The sequence below is a fragment of the Lynx rufus genome, unplaced genomic scaffold, assembly GCF_022079265.1.
Source record: "Lynx rufus isolate CCGP_SWC_20201006 ecotype Redwood Valley unplaced genomic scaffold, mLynRuf1.p SCAF_2, whole genome shotgun sequence".
NCBI lineage: Eukaryota > Metazoa > Chordata > Mammalia > Carnivora > Felidae > Lynx > Lynx rufus.
In genome coordinates this window covers 86,241,896-86,262,545 of record NW_025814834.1, presented here as the reverse complement: position 1 = coordinate 86,262,545, position 20,650 = coordinate 86,241,896, and the positions used below count along the sequence as shown (strand labels likewise).

Here is a 20,650-nt window from a genome sequence, read left to right as displayed (position 1 = left end):
AAGGCCACAGTGAAATCCGCAAGGAGACCTCAAATCTTCAAGTTCTGCAACTATAGTAGTCAAAAACAACAGCAGTAATGATGATACTTTCCCTTGTCTATAGGAACTTTCCTGTGCAGACTTTAGTGTTTCCTGAATATGATCTGGTAAGACTAACCACCTCCAGTTTACCACTAAAGGACCCTACCCATAGAAGGAACGAGTGACTTGGGTAAAGTTACACAGCATATCACGGGGAAAGCCAGAAATAACGTGGAGGGACCACTCAGGGTTTGTGGCAGTAGTTTGTTATCCATCAGGGAAAGGGAATAAGGAATACTGATCTCATCTACTAAACTGAGTGTGCAGGCATTTGAAAGAAACCCCAGGAATCAAAGCAGAGAACAGCACATGTTTATGGGGGAGATGCCCAGGTAAGTCCTATCATCCCGCCAAACGGAAATTTGGCTCTCTGGTGTGTGAGTAGGGGAAACATTTAATTATGACAATGGCCAAGGTGCATGGATGTGATCTGAAAGTCATGAGACCCTGGAGCCACATTCACAATCACCAGCCAAACAGCCACAAGGTTACCCTGTGCCTTTCAGTGACTGGATTTGGAAACTAGATGTCTAGCTATTGCATAAGGAGAGGTCACATATGTTTTGCGTTGAGTGGTTGGTAAAGGTTGTCATGGTTTTCTGATTCTTTGGAAGTAGTGTGGCTGCATCTCTACTGCAATCTCAGGACTGGCAATTTATAATTCTGGTTGTGCTATAGACTTGGTGCATGTCATTGAACAGTTTTTTCTTGCTAAAATTCAGTTGTTTCTTTTTAAAATTAGTGAGATGATATATAGCCTGCTTATTCAAATTCTATGCCTTGTGGTTGTGTTATTCAGTTAGATTGTAGAAAGGAAGTTTGGGTGTACGACTGGTGACTACATCCAACCCTTTTCTAAATGTGAAATCATTATAAATTTTGGAATTGCTTAAATGGTTCTAATTATAATAAAATGATGGCAGTATGTTTTTACTAAAAATAAACTGTAGAATCATCGACCTTTGGCTTTAGATGGAAGGAAATATGGTTCCTTAAGCCAAATTCTTACCAATGCTGAGGTTCATTATTTCAGATCCCTGACTGATGATATGCTTTAGCTTGAACACCTCTAATAATGGGGAGTTGAGAATGGGACAATCATTCCGTATGTTGATCATCTTGAATTATTAGTTCTTCTCACTCTGGCTTGTGATATTCTATAGCTATTGATACTAATCTGGACTCTGAGAATACAATGTCTCTTCCTTCCTTTGGATACCTAAAGCAAGTGATCATGTTAGCCCCTTGGTCTTCTCTTTTTCATTCATTATAGGCACACAGAAGTTTCCAGAAACTTTGTTTCAAATGTTTCCCTCAAACTTTAATATTACATGAGGATTCAGCCTAGCTTATAAATGTTCTATCGTATGTCATTAATATTTGCTTATTTGCACTCATTAAGAACAGATAAGTTAGTATTTGGAATGTATTTTCTTTATATATATTTCAGTTTTTTTAATATATATTTCAGTTTTAAGTTACTTTTGCTTTAGAGAAAATCAAATTCACTTGGGTTTATCCTAGTTAATTAAAACATTTATTTGTAATAATTATTTGTAATAAATTTGCTTCAAAATGAATCACTAAGTATCATTTCCAATAACGTACTGACAAGATAAAAACCATGTAAATGGCACAAGGAAATAAAAAGTAGAAAAATAAGCTAGAACTGGGTAAAGTTCACCATATAAAATACAATCATGATGTTATTATATCCTTATTTGTGGTGGGTCCAAATTTGATTCTGAAGTTGCTAGCAGCCAATTCAAAGAGAGAAATAAGAACAGTTAGGAGACTAATAGCATCTAAAGTGTTTCGAAGACAATTGAAAGAAGCTCGATGATTCCTCACGCGGAGTCCTGAGAACATATTCTCCTGAGGGTGCAGACAGATGGCTCTCTAGGATGAAGTAGGAATGTCTTCAACAACATTTTTGTTGTGAATTCCACAACAGATTTCATAGAACTTTTCCACGATACACTGATAAAATTCCCATGTGCAAGTGCCTGGTACTTAGTAAGTGATTGTGATGGGTTAAACTGTGTCCCCCAGCTAAACAACGTAAAAGTCCTAATCCCCTGTACCTCTGAGGGTTACTTTATTTGGAAATAGGGTCTTTGCAGATGTAATCAGGATAAAATGAGACCATACGGAATTAAGATGGGCCCTAATCCAATGTGACTGGTGTCTATAAAAGAGAGAAGAGAGACAGGGACATAGAGGGAAGACAGCCAGGTGAAGACAGAAACAGAGATGGAAGTTGTGTGGCCAAATGCCAAGGAACACCTGGGGCTATCGGGAGCTGGAAGAGACCAAGAGGCATCCTCCTTTAGAGGTTTCCGAGGGAGTGTGGCCCCGCCAACACATCGATTTTGGATGTCTAGCCTCCAGAACTATGAGAGAATACATTTCCGTTGTTTTAAGCCACCCGATTTGTGATACTTTGTTACCTAGGCAGCCTTAGGAAACTGATAGAGTGCTCAGTACATATCTATTAAAGTTTGGGTGAATTTTACAGACCACTTGACTAACAGGAAAGGGCCGCTCAGAAATTTAGACTGTTATAATCAACTAAGAAAAAAATCGACATAATCTCACTGGCTATTTTTACATCCATTTTTATTTTTACTAAAGTCAGTAATTCTGCATGGAAGATTTGTTTATTGTGGAGTTATAATTAATCACCCACAATCAGGAGGTTTAATGTGTAGATTTGGCCACTACCTGGTACCATTTTATCTCCCATGACACACAGCTCTTCTTAGAGCTTTGTGCGGCATCCAGCCTATAGTAGGTATTCAAGACATGTTTATTGGAATTACATGGTGAACGCTATTATTACATGATTAATAATGAGGGTAGAGGAAGCTCCTGTCCCCAAGTGCCATTGTTAGAAAGGAGGCATATTACACCTGTGTATTTAATTAGCAGTGTCACAGGAGTCCTTTTATCTACCCTTGTGAATTTTACTATGTATGGGTGTTTCTGCTGCTTTTTCCTTAGTCCTTTTCTCAAAACACATGACCATGACTTCAATCCTTATCATCTCCTACTATGTTTAAGAAGTCAGATGAATCAATGACTCCTGAAACACTGAGAAGAAGAGAAAATGAAAAATGAGCCAACAGGCAAAACAATGTCCTGATTCTGGTTGGAACACAGTCTACCAAAGTTGTTGGAAGGCCAGTTTCAGTCTCTTGAGTACTGGCTTCCTTCCTACTCTATCCTCAAGGCAGTCAAATGTTATGATAAGATAATGACAGCCACTAATGGGTCATATGCCCACTACAAATTATGAAAGCTCACCAAACTCTATGATGAGCCAATGTGGAGAAAAATTGTTCACGTTCTTTTCAGTAACCTCATATTTTATTTGAAATGATAAAACTTCCAAGAATCATTGAACTCTCATGAATCATGATACTGTCGACTTAAAAAAGCAGAGATGAAGCCTCTCAAGTTTTCAATACAAGAGTCATCATTCTGGACCTGAGAGGAAGACATAAAAAAAAAAAAAAACAAAAACCCAAAGAAACAAAACAAAAATAGAAAACCAAAAATGTGGTGGGCAATCTCTAGGGGACCCATGGAAAAACGAGTGCTTGAATGCTCCCGTGTTTGCAGAAAGTTCTTTTCAGTTCATCTGTCCTAGGTTTATCCCAACGGCGGCTCCCCCCACCTCGTCAGAAATAGGATAGAGCACAATCTCCTAACTGCCCTGCCCTTGCAACATTCCCAGGTTCTCTCCCCCACCACCACCAAATTTGAGCTGAGGCACTTTTCCTTTCTAAAGAGCAGCATCTGGCCTCTTCGTGCGCTCATTTGCATGCCAATACTGGATTGCTCTCCCAGCGCACAGCTATTTAATAGTGGTGCTGGTGTCCGAGCTCTGGGAACAAACCAAATGGTTTGGGTGTGCTTTTGTGTGCAGTGTGGGTCGTTGCTACAGTGTGCTTATTAAGAATAGTACACATTCATTATAACAAGATTGCTCTTTTGCTCAGGGGCCATCACGGCGCATTCTGTAAATGAATTAACAGTAGCATGCATTTGTGTATTATGGGCCCAGAAGATGCATTTGTTTATTAAATAAATCTGCAACACAGAAAGTATAGTTGAAAAAAAAACTAGAAAATAGAGTGCGCATGTACAGTAGCTATTTTTTTTTTTAAACCTCAACGTCTTGGCGAGTTTTCCTCCTTTGTTTCTTTTAAATTACCAGACATCACAGGCCACGCTATAGACTACCAGCCTGCAAAAATTGATGTTAAAAAAAAAAAGAAACCAAATTTAAGTTACAGGAACACAAAACATTTCCAGAAGTGGTTCTGTAAATAATCACATACCTTTAAAATGATTTAATATTCTAATTCTTTTGTTTCTCTTTAAATTCTTTTGTTTTTCTTAAAATCATTTATTATTATTATTATTATTATTTTCCTTAATTTTTATTTTTGGCTGAAATTTAGCATGCACCACATATATAATTTTCCCAGTTGAATTCTGTTCTCTGCTGAAATACAAACTCTGCTTTTGGGGGCATTCATCTACTATTGATCCATTTATTTCCAACCTTTTGGCCCAGGTATGGCTACTACAAGTATATTAATATACATGAGTCAGGCTGCTGGATTTTATTCCTGTTAACTAATGATTTTTTAAAGCCCAGTGGCAGTCCACAATTGCACTGAGAACTCAGAGTATGGTTTTAGATGTTGCTATTTGGTATTTCTTTCCATTTATATTTTGTATCTTGCTGTCTTTAATACATAATCTGATATGTTGCGCACTGCAAGTAGACAGAAAGAAAATGGAAATATTTTAAAATCCGAAATGCTGAAAGAGTCTAAAGCCACAGCAGGGAGAGTTGGAAATCTGTTAAAAAGAACTGAGGAAAAAAAAGGAAAGAAGAAAGTCATATTCCCAAATTTTTGAAATGGTTATGTTATTTAAAGGACAACTGTGTTTTCAAAGGGTAAACTAATTTCGTATTTGATTTCTTGAAAAAGTTTCTATAAAATCCAGGGATAGTAAGTAAGTGAAATTTGACCAAATACTTTAAAAGGCAAAGTGTGGTAGAATGAGTGGATTAGGATTTCACAGATTTTTAGTTTAGCAAAAGATCTATGACACTATTAAAAAATACCCAGCTAATTAGTACATCTGCAATCTAAAAAATGTGTTTTGTAGGAAACATGGCAGGACTTATAAAAGATCTTCCGTGTGTGGCAAAAATACGTAGCTGGTTGAAGCAGGATTCCACTTTTCTTTCACATGGAATCTTCAATGCTTAGCATTTTGTCCTTAAAGAATAATATTCAGCTGTGCTCTTTACTGGGGAAAAACCCCCCAACAAACCAACAACCTACCATTGATTGTAACAATTGACTTGAGAATTACGTAAGGGAGAAGAAAAATATTCGCAACTCGATTTCTTTTCTTTCATCCTTTTTCTTGGGGAGGGGAGGGTAAAAAGCTCTATTTTCCAGAGCATTTTATTTAGTCCACTGCAGCTTTTAGAGAGGCCAGCCAATCAGAAAGTCTGTAAGGGCCCAGGCCCAGACTCAGTGCTGAGCTCCAAATGTGATTCCAGTCCTGACAGGGGGATTATAGGAAACAGATGACTTACGCTTCTAATTTGTGGCCTTAAATTGCAAACAGAATTTCAGGAGTCGAGCAGAGTAATAAATGGCAATAGAAAAAGCCACACACAGCCAAATCAGTATGTGGTGGTTGTAGGTTAAACTAAATGGGAAGAGACAGGTTATGATGGTTCAGTGTATTACAGAGAAGAAAGTCTTAAATTACCAGTGCTGAGAGGTATTGCTGTACAGCCGACAGCGCTGCATTGTGCAGTCTACAGATATCCCAAGCAGAACAATAAAAAAGCAGGTTGAACGTAGAACCTGTTGCTGGAGGAATCATTTTTCCCCCCTCTTTTAGAAATGGAAGCGGTGTTTTATGTTTGTTTTGACCTCTGCTGTATACTTGGCCCCTTAACATCTGTTTTCGACCGTTGCCGTTTTTCACACCAAATTAAATGTCGAGGAGTCAGATAAAATAAGTCCAAAATATGTCCAAATTATTTTTGTTGACTTCCAACAAATGTCTTAGTAACTCTTTTCACATGGAACGATACCATTTAAATGCCAACGTAGGAAATTATTTTCCTTTCAACATTTTAGGAGCTGAAGAAAGGAATTTGGAGGTGTGCTTAAACTCGGGAAATATTGCATTGGCCTTTTTGGTAACTTGCACGACTGTTTCAGGCTTGCTTTGAGGCTATTCTGCCGTAGGAAGTTATGTGCGTTTGTTGGGTGGAAATTCCAGGGAAATTGTTTAACAACGGCATAGAAAAAAGCCATTATTCAGAACTGCTTCAAACCGTAAATACCAGTTAGAATCAAAAGCGATCTACTGTTTATCATATGGAAATCAACATGTATTTGTTTTCCTTCGTAACCTCTATGTGTATGTTTCTGTGTGCATGTGTGTAAGAGAAAGAGTCAAGGCTATAATGACAACTTTTCATCGTCCTAAGAAGTTTGACGATGTTACACCACGATTAAGTCTGTGGTGTAAGAATTTAACAAATGGTATCACATTTTCGGCATCTCATCTAATAAATATTTTAATAGAGGTAAACTGTGTTGGGAAAGAATACCATCTTCTTTTAAGATCCAACGTGTCTGTATATCAGAGATTGGCAACTAATTCATGATAAAGATGGATTCAAAAATAATTACCCCATCTTATATTATTTACTGCCAATATATCAAAAGAACACGTTCCCAAGTTAACGATGGAAATAGGGTTCATGTCAGTCCACGAGACTGTGCTCAAAGTGGAGCCATGTAATATCTACAGTTTCTCTTCCTCTGTTCTATAACAAATTATCACACTAAAGTTTGCATTTTTTAACAGTTACATTGCCTTTAAACTTGAGCTTTTTGTTTTATATGTTGAAGACAAGTTGTTATCTGATGGAGAGGTAACCTGGGGGACATGAACTATTTTCATTGTGCTCTTAAGCAAGTCTGTTGATAATTATTGAAGATGACCGGCTAAATAGATTTTGATTAATCACTTGCAAAAATGATGCTTGTTAGAACCACTTTATATTCCGTGTCATGGGGATGATATCAATGTAGGTTTTAGCTATTTCTTTGTAGATGGTGTTTTTTTTTTTTAAAGCACCTGGCAAAAAGAGAAAACAAACCTTAGTTGAAAGCTTTTGTCTCCAACAGAAAACTCTTTTCATGCCTGCCTTTTTTTTTTTAAGAAGTGCTCAATTATTATTTGTGTCATAGTGGGAACACTGGGTCTCTATAGGGCCTGAACCTTTTCAAACAGGAGATAGCTTTTGTTTTTGTACCCCATCAACACGGATTCACCTAATTAAATCCAGTATCTCTGGCTGAAGCAAAATGATTTGTAATAGTTCTTTGGAGTTTACTTAATTAGTTTCGATGTCTTCCGTGTGGTAAATGTGGTGATATTTTATAAAATGGAACTGAAAAAAGAGGAGGCAAAATGCACTCTTACAAGGGATGAGGGAAAGGGAGGTGAGAGGGAGGGCAGACCAGTACGACCAAACCATGAAAGCAAGGTGTAGCTCCAACGCGTGGGCTTGTAGACCCGAGTCATTCATTAGTTGAGATCATCAAAGCAGATCTGACCTGGAAAAAGGCTTCCTGTCAAACGTAGGCCTGGGCATCTGTCAGGGCCTCAGATTCGACACCTTGATCAGCCCAAGACACTGACACCATTTTCTTTAACAAACACCAACAGCTTTTTTCTCCTTCATTTTAACATCTCTCAGGGGTTGGATTCCCTTTCTTCTCCCGCTCTGTGGAGAGTAAAGGGAGCTTGTTAACTTGCTTAGATATTTTGACTGTGGATGCTCTTTGGCCACTTGCCTGTGGTAACAGTGTCAAAGCATAACTTGGTATAATTGCGAGATTTGCAGTCAGAAGAGTGTTCTGTCTTTATGTTCAAGCTGCTGAATAAAAAGAAGTGTCACTTTGGAAAATCGTGCAAATTATCCTCAAAGTTCAGGCAAAATACATAATACAAAATACATACCTGGTATATCTTGTGTTCATTGCCAAGACACGGAAGAGTAAAAGAATGGGGTTTTAATTATGTGAATTAAAAGCTATAAATTCCCATGTTTGTTATGCTGAGACTGGCTGGCGCACAATAACATAAAATTAAACTTAAAATGAAAGCAGTAGAACGGGGCTCTTTACAATTTAAAAAGTAACCGAAAAGCATTAAAAATTTTAATTATCCATTGTGTCACAATTTATATACAGTATGGATTAGAAATGACAATTTTTGATGGACCTTCATTTAATAGAGACGTGCATAATTTACAGACATTAGCAATACCCATTCTGCAAGTGGAAATTAGGATTGCAGTGGAAGGTTTATCTTATTGATGGGTAATAAGAGATGGCAATCTAAAACCAGATTTATTAGGAAATGCACTTTTAAAGTGACAGAGTTGTGTTCACTCTGTATTTTCTATGTTTCCAGAGTCGTTTTAGTAGGGAAACTGCAAAATGGGGATTTGCGGGGTTTTCCCCCCTTAGTATATAACAATGTGAAATTTGAAGCGAACAGGGACTATAGATGTCCCTCTGGCCTTTTCCATGCAAGATGCGGGTGTGCACATCTTCGAGGATAATCCTTACAGAATGAGCGCCAGCTGATCAGTACGTAACACTGGTAGGCACTGGGGCTGGGGCTGCCAATGCTGGCGTTTAGTACGAGAAAAACGATCCTTCTGGTTAAGTAGACCTTTCCTGTGTCTCACAAACTGTACAAAACTGCGTGCTGCTGGCAGGTAATGGCTAGTAATTAGCGTGGCAGGCAGGTAATGACTTGAAATCACCTGCTAATTGTTTCTGAGTGTTTGCTCACTTTCAAAACTCTGGATGAGCAGGGAAAGTCGTGGGGGGCTTTACTGATGGGAATGGAGAAAAGGGGAGGGACACAACCAGGGAATCTCTTTCTGAACAGGGTATCTCCCCTTTTGTTGCTTATTTTACCCGCAGGGCCTCTCTGAGGGACTCCGGGGAGGCACTGAGAATTGGCAGGTTACTTTACCAGCCTGCTGCTCCTACTGGGAAAGATGGTGCCTGTGGAGAAATCCTTTGCTGCTCTGGAATCCAACCAACCTTCTTAGTTTCAGCCTCTGCACTAGAAAATTGGGAGGGAGAGAGTAACGGCAGCTTGTTTGTAAAGAAAAATGAATTACACAAAGCCAGATTTTACTTCCCTGACATAACCTACTTCTTTCTCTTTCGTGAGATTTCCCCAACATCATGGAGAGCCCTTGGTGCTGATGCAAGAGCGACCGGGCAAAGAGCCTATGCCAAGTTGAGACTGGATCACTTGGTCTAAGGATCCTATAAACGCTTCAGACAAGTGCTCACACACAGAAATCCATACAGGGCACAAGTGAGTAACATAACTGAACATTTTGAGAAGGGGATGGAGGGAGGGGGTCATGGTGAGCCAGAGAGAATGTGGCTTCTCTAAACTTGAATGAGGGGAGCTTGGGTGGCTCAGTCGGTTAAACATCCGACTCTTGATTTTGGCTCAGGTCATGGTCTCCCAGTTCTTAGGATTCAGTCCCACATTGGGCTCTGTGCTGACAGTGAGGAGCCTGCTTGGGATTCTCTCTCTCTTTCTCTCTCTCTCTCTCTCTCTGATCCCTCTCTACTCATGCACATGCATGGGTTCTCTCTTTTTCTATAAATAAATAAATAAATAAACAAACAAACTTTAAAGAATAAAAAAAAATAAACTTGAATGAAATGCATTCTCCTCCAGCCAATTGCTGGGATATGGATATGGGGAAGAGAGGTCTCCCAAATACTTTTAAAAAAGTTTCTGAGTATAGTTGATGTACAATATTATATTAATTTTGGTTGTACACATAGTGATTCTCTATAAGTTATGCTATGCTCACCATAAGTGTAGCTGCTGTCTGTCACCATACACTATTACAATATTATTGACTATATTCCCTATGCTGTGCCTTTTATCTTTATGACTTACTCATCCCATAACTGCAAGCCTGTGTCTCCCACTCCCCTTCACCCATTTTGTCCATTTCCCCTCCCCTCTGGCAACCAGCAGTCTATTCTCTGTATTTATAGGTCTGATTCTGTTTTTTATTTGTTTGGCTATTCATACGTTATGTTTTGTTTTTATATTCCACATGTGAGTGAATTCATATGGTATTTATACTTCTCAGTCTGACTTATTTCATTTAGTGTAATACTTCTGGTTTTATCTATGTTGTTGCAAATGGCAGATCTCATCCTTTTTTATGGCGGTATAATAGTTCACTGTGTATATGCGTGTGTGTGTGTGTGTGTGTGTGTGTGTGTGTGTATGTACATACCACATCTTATTTATCCATTCGTCTATCAATGGACACTTAGGTTGCTTCTGTATCTTGGTTACTGTAAATAATGCTGCAGTGAACATAGGGCTGTATATAGGTTTTTGAATTAGTGTTTTCATTTTCTTTGGGTAAATAGTGGTAGAATTATTGGATCATATAGTATTTCTATTTTTAATTTTTTGAGGAACCTCCACACTGTTTTCCATAGTGGTTGTACCAATTTGTATTCCCACCAACGGTATACAAGTGTTCATCTTTTTCCACATCCTTGCCAACTTGCAATTTCTTGTCTTCTTGATTTTAGCCACTCAGATAGGTATGAGGTGATATCTCATGGTGGTTTTGATTTGCATTTCCTTGATGATGAGGGATGGTGAGCATGTTTTCGTGTGTGTGTTGGCCATCTGGATGTCTTCTTTGGGAAAGTGTCTAGTCATGTCCTGTGCTCATTTTTTAATTGTGTTGTCTGTTTTTTGGTGCTGAGTTGTAGAAGCTCTTTATATATTTTGGTTATTAACCCCTGTTGGATATATCCTTTTCAAATATCTTCTCCCATTCAGTAGACTGCCTTTTTGTTTTGTTGACTGTTTCCTTCACTGTGCAAAACCTTTTTATTTTGGTGTAGTCCCAATAATTTGGTTTTGCTTTTGTTTGTCCTGCCTCAGGAGACGTGTCTAGAAATACGTATATGATGCTAGGGCCAGTGTCAGAGAAATTACTGTCTCTGTTCTCTTCTAGGATTTTTATGGTTTCAGGTCTCACATTTAGATCTTTAATTCATTTTCAGTTTATTTTTGTGTATGGTGTTAGAAAGTGGTCCTGTTGCATTCTTTTGCATGTAGCTGTCCAGTTTTCCCAGCACAGCCCATTAAAGTGACTGTCTTTTTCCCATTGTATATTTTTGCCTCCAGATTTCCTAAATTCTTAAGAGGAGCCAGAAATCTGGAATTTTATGGGAAAATATCCTGTTTTAAAGCTTTGAAACTAATTAGAAAAAATAAAATCTTTGTGTAGGGGAAGCAAAACCACTGGCTTGATTTTAGGTCACAGGCTGCTAGTTGCTGACGTCTGTTTTAAATTATATATATTTTTACTTGGTACCTTTTCTTTTAGTATCTTGTTAGATGGCAAAGAGGAAGAAAGCAAAGGTGGGCTTACATATTCAACAAGTGTTATTTGGCTGTTAGAATTCTCTTGTGTTTCTTATGCCCAAACAGTTAAAGAATGACATCTTAGGAAATCGTCCCACATGATGCCTGCCTGGTTTTGAGCTTTTCCCTAAATGCTGAAGGCCCCCTTGGGCCAACTCTCTCGGGCTCTTTCAAACATATTTTAGTGGAGAACTTCTCTGAGCACGGACTCACTGGTTCTAATAAGTCATTGTTAAGGAGAATTGACTGACTGTCCCTCATGCCGGCAGTCCAGTAGGCTCTGAAGAACATAGCCGAGGAGCTGGAAAGGCCTAGATTTCATTCAATTTGGGCTCTGCCTACTTACTAATATAACTTGGGCAAGCTCCATCCAACTCAGCCTCCATTTTGTCACTGGTAAATTAAGAGTAATGTACTTACCTTGTGGAACTGTGTTCAGGATTAGAGAAAAATGCTTAAATTATCCCTTTTATGAATCTTTCATATAGCACACATGAATAGATTGTGGTCATGAGACTTAATAGCCAGATACATACTTTACACTGGTTAAAATCCACATCATAAATATGCTTTATATTGATTTGAAACCTTCTATGCTTTTCCAGAATACTTAAAGAAAATTAACAAACTTCCTGGTAGAGTTTATTTCCAGATTAAACAGTTTCAAAATGAACACTAATGTAATTATGTGATGAGTTTGAAAAAAGTTCAAAAGCTAGAGTCAAGTAAATTCAGGTTTTTTTTTTTTTTTAAAAACCAGGTGGTCATTTTTATGTATACAAGTAAGAAATCATCTAGCAGATCGAGGTTAATAGAGATTAGTCATACACAGGATTTACTAGATTAGTATTGGAATGGCAAAAAGTGGAGCTGGTCACCATGCTGAGGACTAGAAGAGAAAAAACTTGCATAGGTGTCTTTTAGTAAAGAGCCAGATTTTGGAGGTGGCCTCAACATAGTCTGAAAAATCATCAGGTCTACCTTGGATTTTCTTTCTACGCAGTTACTGTCATTTCAGAAGAGTGGTTTCTAACTGCATCACATTACATCAAATTGAAAAATTACCCTCTTATTTGTTCTTATTTGTTAGGTGGGTCTCCCCCCTACCCCCCCCCCCCCACCTCCAGGGGCAGGGGATAATATAAGTACTAAAAATTTTATTCTCAAACTGAAAGAAAATTGAAGTTATACGGAGATAAAGGTGCAGTTGGCTTAATTTGCCCCTTTTCCAAATGCTTTTTATATATAGTTGCCTAAGCAGTTTGTGACACTTATATCCTCTTTCTACCAGCCATCAGTTTTATACATAGTTTCTCTAAAAATAAAGATATTAAAATCAGTCTCTTATTCAGTCACTAGCTTCCAGTGTTCAGAGTTTGATTGTTCAGTTGTATAGTAATTAAGAAGAAAGTCTAGCTCTGAAGCTTTTTGAAGTTTTTTTTCCCTCCCTCAGGATAAAATAAAATAAAATAAAATAAAATAAAATAAAATAAAATAGGTACCTAAATTGTTTGAAGACCCAGTTTAATTTAGAAAAGGCAAAACCAAAATGTAAGTATAGAGAACTATGAATCTTATCTGAATGTATAAGTTGAGCTACATGACCTATTTAAAGACAAGAGAAGTTGTGTTTTTTATTATATCATTGTTACTTTTCTTGAAACATCTGACTATAACAAAAGGAACTTAGTAATATACCATGATTTTTACGTAGCCCGATGGCTACAGATCCTGAGGTGTCACTCACCTCCTCCATCTATTTGCTGTTATATGTGTTCACCTCAATATTCAATAGAATATTAAGTGATAGATTTCATTCTCTATAAAGTAGTACTCTAATAGAAAACAATAGACTTTAAACAGAGAAATCCAAACATACATTATGAAGAGTTACGTATAAAAAGTGCAACACTTAGGGAGTTTATCAGTATGAAAATGAAAAGATAGCTCATTATAACTATGTACAATCATCATCACTATGTTACATTGGGAAAAAAAATCCTCTTAAGGTCAGATTGATTGTGTTGCTAAATAATCAGAATTTTCTGTTGTAATTTGCGAAACCTTAAAAATGAGAAGAATTGATATCATGCTTTCAAACAAAAACTTAAATCATTTCAAGCCAGATTTTTATGAGTCATTGCCAGAGTTTGTGCGTTTTCTCTAATTAAATTATTTTCTTTTAAAAAGCCAGCCTTGGTGGGGGTGGGGTGGAAGTCAGCAGGCGGAGGGAGAGAAGGGAGCTCAGAAGATATACACATAAATTGTCTTAATTTCTGAGAAATGGGGGTCTGACAATCACTTAAGACAATATAGTTGATATGGCTGTCAGGACGGACTCTTTTCAAAAGAATGTTTTCATAGAATATTATCGTGACACTTTGCTCAGATGGATGTCTTTAGCAGTATTTGATTAATGTAACGTAATAAAAGAGATGCACACCAAAGTGTCTGTACGTGTCTTGTTAAGTATGTTTGATTCATTATATGTGGTTCTCAGTTCTTTCCTCTTTCCGCAGTTCATTTTTTATCATTTCAATAATATATCTATAAATATGAAAAAGTTGGCACTTTCAAAGTCTTTGACATATATGGCTATTAATTCATAACTCTAAAAAATTGTATCTTTCAACTTGTCATTTTAAAGCTCATAGAGTTTATTACAGTAAGTAACCTGTGTTAGAAATTAGATTTTGAACTTTAGCAAGAAGATAAATAAGCTCATGAACCTAAAAGTTAAAGATACCTAGACATAGATCTAAGATAGAATTACATGAAAAGATCAATTATTAAAGATTACAATTTTAAACTCCCTGAAGATATCATTGAGGTTTCTTTGGTTACTAGTTTCCAACTAATTTTGTTTTCCAACTCCAGATATCAAATATGGAGCAAGTTTGTAATTAACAAAGCTATCCAAATTCACTTTTATGATCATCTTAGTTGTAATGGGTTAATGGGTTAAATGTCATGGTTTACGTATTAATGACATAGATGGTTTTAAGACAAGGTATTCTGAAGGCAAAATAATGGTATATATATATACACACACACACACACACACATATATATACACATATATACATATATAAATGTATACATACATATATGTATACATACAAATGTATACATACATATATGTGTATATATTTATACATATATAAATATATATGTGTATATATTTATATTTTCTTCGTGTTACTGTTTTAATAAGAATAAGCCATATAAGGTAGATGCTATTTTACTGACAGAGAAGCTGCGACAGAGATAACATGGCGAAGATCACACATATGCCAAGGGGCAAAGCAGAGCTGGGCTTGGAAATCAGAAGTCTGGCTCCAGAGTCTTTGACCACCTCTAGGTGAAGCTACATGTGGAATATCTTCTTCTCGGTGCCTTTGGTCCTGCTTCATACCCTGTCCTACGTAAGTAACAGCGTGTCCCTCTCACTTGCCATGTTTCTTTCCATGATTCAGTGAAGAAGATAATCAGGGATCAAGATGGCAGAGGAGGAAGATCCTAAGCTGACCTCCCACGGACACACCAAAACTACAACTACCTATAGAACAGCTATCTCTGAGAATGACCTGAAGACTAGCAGAACAGGTCTTCCACAACTAAAGACATAAAGAAAGAGCCACATCATGACAGGTAGGAGGGGCAGAGATGTGGATGGGTCGGGATGCACACCCCTGGCATGGCGACCCACAAGGAGGAGGGTTATTACCAATGTGGAGGTCCGCCCTGATGACTGAGGGGTTCACACACCACATTGGGTACCCTAGCCATGGGGCTCCCACTAGGAAGATGAGTCCCCATAATACCCGGCTTTGAAAAACAGAGGCAAAGTCCAGGAGCGCTGGAAGGCTATAGGAAACCAAAACTCTACTCTTAAAGGGTGTGAACACAAACTCCCTCACTCTGAGCATCACTGCAGAGGCAGCAGTTGGAAAAGCACTTGGGCCATATGTGAAAGAGACTCACTGACGAATTTTAGGGCAGGTACCAGAGGCGCAGGATCTGTAGGAGTTTTCTTTGGGAACAGAAGTACTGGTGGGCACCACTGGTTTTACTCTCCTACCTAGCTGGTCCGGTGTTGGTGGGTAACATTTATGACTTCCCCATCTACATTGCCATCACTGCTCTCTCCACCCCCATATTCCCCTGTGGAACTGCTGGGGCAGGCACCCCCCACCCCCAACCAGGAGCTTCAGCCCCTGCCATTTATATGTGGTGTCTAAAAAATAAAACTAACAGAACAAAACAGAAACAGTCTCATGGATACAAATTGGTGGTCGCCAGAGGGGAGGTGGATGGGGAGAGGGATAAAATAGGTGAAGGAGATGAAGAGGTACAAACTTCCAGTTATAAAATAAGTCAGGGGCACCTGGGTGGCCCAGTCGTTGAGTGTCCGACTTCGGCTCAGGTCATGATCTCACGGTTTGTGGGTTCGAGCCCTGCCTCGGGCTCTGTGCTGATAGCTCGGAGCCTGGAGCCTGCTTCGGATTGTGTGTTTCCTTCTCTCTGCCCTCCCTTTACTCTCTCTGTCTCTCTATCTCAAAAATAAAAATAAGACATTAAAAAAATAAAAATACATAAGTCATGTGGATGCAAAGTCCAGCTTAAGGAATATAGTCAATAATGCAATTAATTTGTATGGTAACACATGATAATTGGACTCACCAGGGGTGGTCATTTCATATAAATGTTGAATCACTATGTTGTATACCTGAAATTAATATTATATGTCAACTGTACTTTAAAAAGAAGATAGGGGTACCTGTGTGGCTCAGTCGGTTAAGCAGCTGGCTTCTGCTCAGGTCATGGTATCACGGTTCGTGGGTTCCAGCCCCGCATTGGGCTCTGTGCTGACAGCTCGGAGCCTGGAGCCTGCTTTGGATTCTGTGTCTCCCTCTCTTTCTGCTCCTCCCCTGCTTGCACTCTGTCTCTCTCTCTTTCTCAAAATAAATAAACATTAAAAAAATTTTTTTAAAAAGAATAAAAAAGAAGATGAAATAGCATCTTGAAGCTTGAAAGAGAGTCTATTTAATTGATGCAGCTAGAACAAAAGAAAAACCTCTAGCACATGCCCAATGGTTCCTCTCAGTTTTTATCCAGAAATACTGCGTGATTATTGATTAAAGTGAATCCTTTAATAATAGAATGCCCAAGTGATGGGTTTACTCTGGTTAGTGGAATGTTGTGAAGAACTGAAAATGAACAAGAAACCCATATTGTTGTTTATTTCCTCATTTTCTGTTAAAAATACATGTGAAAATATGCATGCATCCATTTCCCTCAAAAAGTGAGGGTCTAGCAAAATGAATGAATTATTTGATCAGTGAATTCCATCGTAGCTGAGAGAGAGAGAGAGAGAGAGAGAGAGAGAGAGAGAGAAAGAAAATAATGGCCGACCATGAGGATAGCAAGTCTGAAGTGTTCCACATAATGAGGTCTGACTCACAGATGATCTGCGGGTTTCGAGTGCCAGGCTAGCACATCATGTGTGAATAAGCCTGTGGCAGGGGCTGAGGGTGAGGCCTGAGGACATGGTTTATGTTGGAGCCTCACGGTGTTCTGGGTGACTCATGTACACTAAACAGCAGAGTCATGAACCATTTATACACACCCAATATCAGGTTCACTTCGAGGCTGTTCTCCTGCAGCCATTTTACAGCTCTCTCTAAAAAGCACAGAACTTATTTCGGCCTTTTCCAGGAGGATCACGAAGAGGAATTAACAGAGGGCCTTAATGTCTTGATGGTCCTTTCCTGGGGAGATTGTTCTTCCTCTGAGCCCCGAAAGACACTCCCATGGTACTTTTTCTCTCTATTGTGCTGTGAAAGGAGTGGGTTTGGGGTCAGCTAGAGGCCTAGCTCTCGGCAATGTCCTCACCACCTCTGAGACCTTGGGCAATTCGCTTGTTATTCTTGGGTATGGTTTTCTTGGAAAACTATAAACCTTACAGAATGGGATGGCAGAATTTTATGCATTTATGGGAAATTAACAGAGAAGAAATGTTAACATTCTTTTCAGTGGTCACTTATCCAATTGCTTCAGCTCAGGAATGACCGATGCCAGAGCACTAATTAAGGATGTTAATGTTCAATTTTGTATCTGTTTAGTGTCAAGAGAGAGGAAGAGAGGGTTTTAAATGTGCACCAGTAATTTTTTTATAGGTATGTACAAGGCTTTTTGAAACTATCAATAAAGTCAAGGGACCTATGCAAGGACTAAGAGAAAGTCAAAAGAAAAGAAGCATTCCACATTGTAGGCTGAAGGGGTAGATGGCTTCTTCTGGGTGAGAAAGCATGATCTATCGTGCACTGCTCATGGAACGACCTGTCTGTGGCTGGGCAGCGCCTTCAGGCCTCTGAGTCCTGCCCAAGCCAGGACCTGCCTCTGCTCATTGTCAGTGCTATCACTCGATGCCGGGGAGCAGAGGGGCCCCAAGGGAGTCAACGATGTTGTTTAGGGTTGTCCATTTTGGGGACACATTGGCTAGAACGAATCATACGTTCATAGTCTTGAGGGGTCCTCCGTTTTTAGAGAATTAGAAAGAAACACCGTGTTTCTCATTTTAAAGTGCCCAGGTCTGGCACTTCTATTCAGCATGTACTTTGGGCAAGTCCCCTCACCTGTTGGGGACTAACTTATTGCCTCTGAGAACTGAGGGAGCTGGACCCAAAGGTCTCTAAGGGCTAAAGTTTTCATGCCACTGACTCTGGACTTCTCTATGTAAACACTAAGTAAACTTACAGTAACTATGGAGAAGGACTATGTCCTTGCTGATAATTGTAAATGTCCATGATGTCAAAATGCAGGATGGTAAAAAGTGAAGTTGAAAAATGAGGAAGAGGTGTGACAGGGTGCAATCTAAATAGTTTTGAAGGGTGTGCACTTTTTAGGCTGCCTAGGATCAGGGCATGTCTTCTAGCGAATTTCAGAGTTGACCAAACTACATTTTGGTTCGGACCTACCTTATCCAGCAAGAGAGAGGATGGTAATTAAAGCAACGATAGCCCCATGGCTCACATGACCCCTTTTCCTGATTGAGGGAGGAGGCAGAGGGGAACACGGGAAAGAGAAAACACTTATATTAAGCAATTATGTCAAATTCATTACTGAAACATATATTTCAAACATACACAAAAATGTGCTAAAGAGTATAATGAATCCTCATGTTCCTGTGAACATTCAACAATCAATTCATGGACAATCTTGTTTCATCTATATCTTCACTTAATCTTGTTTTACTAAGATTATTTTGGGGCAGATCTCTCACATAATTTTATCTGTAAATGTTTTCCAATATATCTCTAAACGTTAAGAACTCTTCATTTAACAGGCAATTGCAATGTCATTAACACACCTAAAAATTTACCCCAAATTCCTTACTATTATTCAGTATCAAGTCAGAGTTCAGATTTCTCCAATTTTCTCATACACATAGATATTTAACAATTTGTTTGAATCTGGACCCTAATAAGTTCGTAAATAGCTATTGGTGAGTATGTCTCTTCAGTCTCTTTTAATCTATAGGTGTCCTATCTTTCTTTCTTTCCCCCCACCCCCTAATCTCTATTTGATGAAGAAACTGGGTTGTTTGTTGATCAGAAAATCACGAATTTTCTGATTTTGATGTTTAACTTTCTATGTTACCTCTTCACATGTTCTTCAGTCCCCTCAGTTTCCTATAAATTGATACTTAAACGCATGACTAGATTTCTTTTCTTTTTTTTGACAACTCTTCATAGATGTGTACTGTATTTTTATCAGGAAGCAAATAATGTCTCATTGCCTCCTTTTTCTTGTTCTATTAGTAGCCATTATTGATTACTGTTTAATTTCTTCATTATAGGTTGTCCTATATTAATTTTATTAATCGATTCCTTTTCATCCTAGTAGCTGAAATATTTTTATTAAGAGAAACTTCCCCTACTTGAATACTTGAAGAATTATATATTCATTATAATTTGTACATAAAACTCAGGATAAATACTGGATTTAACCCTCTCTTTACCAGTTTCAGCTTATTTTCTAGCATTCTTCAAAAGTGACCAATGAGAGCTGTGTGTGTGTTTAAACTGTTTATTTTGATCTCGTGGATTTAAAAAATATTTGGACCTCGAGCTTGTAAGTCAGACGGATGTAGGTTTGCATCCCAACTCTGCCCTGTTACACCAGGAAGAATTATCCCTCCTTTCTTCCCATGATTAAATTCTGGTGACCTTTAGCTCTCCTCCACAATAAGACTTTCTCTTAACTCTCCTGACCAGGTTAACACCTCTCAAATGCACAATTTCACATTCATTTGTGTGGATGTTGGTTTAATGCCTGATTTCTTTGCTAGACTGTAAGTTCCCTATGGGCACGGACCATGTTTTGCGTTAACTAACCATCAGATCCCCATTATGAGGGTGTCTGTAAATATTTGTTCATTGAATGTTGAAAAACTTGGCTAAATTAATCTCTCTGAGCTTTAGTTTTCTCATCTGTCAAATAGGGGTGATAATACTGATGTCACAATATGAAGATTGTGAAGATGTGACAATATGAAGACATGAAGATGTGAAGATTAAGTGAGACAATGGGTGCAAGATACCTGGTCTATCGTAAGCATTCTCAAGTGGTAGCCGGTTTCATATCTGATGACCTTGGACACTACGCTCCTGTCATGAATTACTTGGCTGACACCTCTGATTGTATTGCTTGGGAAACAATTATCAAAAAGTAATTTCTGCTTCTGTTTATGAAATGCTAAGTCAGATGCAAATCAACAGAGTTCTAAAGTGTTCTGAAAGGGAGAAGAGAGAGAAATAGCATTCAAGTCTCCTGCCTCCAAAATTGGGGGGGGGGGATGAAGGAATAATTGAGAATGATATCAAAATAGTTATAAAGAATTATATGAACCGATGAAATCTGAGGGGATGGATGGAGCAGCTTAAGTTAGGGGAAGGAGAAGAAGCACAGTCTCTGGAAGAGGTTTTGTGAG

General features: G+C 38.4%; 1 long non-coding RNA gene across 1 annotated transcript in view; it reads left to right on the top strand.

Annotated features, from left to right (window-relative positions):
• Positions 1-20,650, top strand: part of LOC124515697 (uncharacterized) — an 84,785-nt gene that overhangs the window by 53,922 nt on the left and 10,213 nt on the right. The window contains exons 2-4 of the long non-coding RNA XR_006962863.1: positions 9,400-9,549; positions 15,132-15,306; positions 20,162-20,388. This is a non-coding gene — a long non-coding RNA (uncharacterized LOC124515697). The remainder of the gene's footprint in view (positions 1-9,399; positions 9,550-15,131; positions 15,307-20,161; positions 20,389-20,650) is intronic.